This window comes from Sciurus carolinensis, chromosome 17 (genome assembly GCF_902686445.1).
Source record: "Sciurus carolinensis chromosome 17, mSciCar1.2, whole genome shotgun sequence".
Lineage (NCBI taxonomy): Eukaryota > Metazoa > Chordata > Mammalia > Rodentia > Sciuridae > Sciurus > Sciurus carolinensis.
The window spans coordinates 25,665,952-25,667,235 of NC_062229.1; positions in this window are offsets into that span (position 1 = coordinate 25,665,952).

Below are 1,284 nucleotides of genomic sequence, written 5' to 3' on the forward strand. Positions count from 1 at the left end.
GCATGCTTGAATTGCTGGGACTTGGGAGACCCAGGAATCACAGGATAAAAGCTACTTGAGCACTGCATAACACTGCATTATTCCCTGAAAGGTTATTAAAGGCTACCAAAGATGGCTATGGTTGTGCTGGGTGAAGCAGCAGGCCTCTCCAGGATGGTACTTCTCTAAGTCTCTGCCTTCAGTTTTCTCATCTCTTATTCTCTGAGTGCAGCAATAAACAGACCTTTCCAACAAATGCTTCTCCTGGAAAGATCTGCTCTTCTGTCTGATGTTTCATTTGAGAAGCACTTGTCCTACTGAAAGGGTGGGTTTGGAGGAAAGGCATGGGATGGTGAGCAAGGATGCTAACATCTGCTTCTCTCCTTCCTTTGTTCTCACTGTAACTGCTGGGGGCCAGCCTGCTGGGAAGCTGAGAGCTGCTGGTCGTTCCACTGGCCCGGCAAAGGCTCCTCTGTGTGAAGGAAAATGCAGCTGAGCGCGGTTTCACAATACCAAGTACTCATTCTCATTTCTGCACCTCGAAACAACCCACTGATACCAACCCTCAAACCCAAGGCCTCTAAACTTTATTCAGACTTGAACTGCAACTATGTACCACCACTGCCAAAGTTTTCTTGGGACAGGGAGGAGGGAGGTGGCAGATTTCTGCCCTCTTGGGAGCAGAGTGTCATGGTGCCTGCAGAGATATTAACTGGAAAAACAAAATGTGAAAACTCAGTTGCTTCTGTCCACGGTGGACCTTGCTGGCTGGGAGGAGGTACTCACGCCAGGACGTCTGGAAGCAGTCTGCAAGGGCTTCTGCTCACTCTGTGTTCTTTCCATTAGGTGATAAATTCCTAACACCTTAACCTATTTGTCTAACTGAAATGCCCGAAAGCCATGGCTGAAATACGCCCCTTCATGAATCAGCACCTTCCCCAGGGTTCTTTAAGATGGATTCAGGAGTTTTGGTTTCCCTGGAAAAAAAAAACAAAGGCTGCTCTATTCATGAGGAGACTTAATTCCAACCCGCTGCACTGGGAATGAAGAACAGGCTTAAAGGAACAGCCCCCAGGCCATCAAGAACAGCCTTCCTTCTTCCCCAGAGTATGGAGACCAGCTGAGTAATCAAATGACAACATCTCTCAAGCAGCCTTCTTAATGCTGATAAAACAACTAAATCTTATGAAACACCAGGGAGTGATTACACAACACAGAGCAATTTCAAAACAAAAGTGATAAGAAAGCTCGGCTAAGAACTAAAGGAGCCTCTAAGCCCCTGACCCTAAGCAGTCTGGCCTGGAT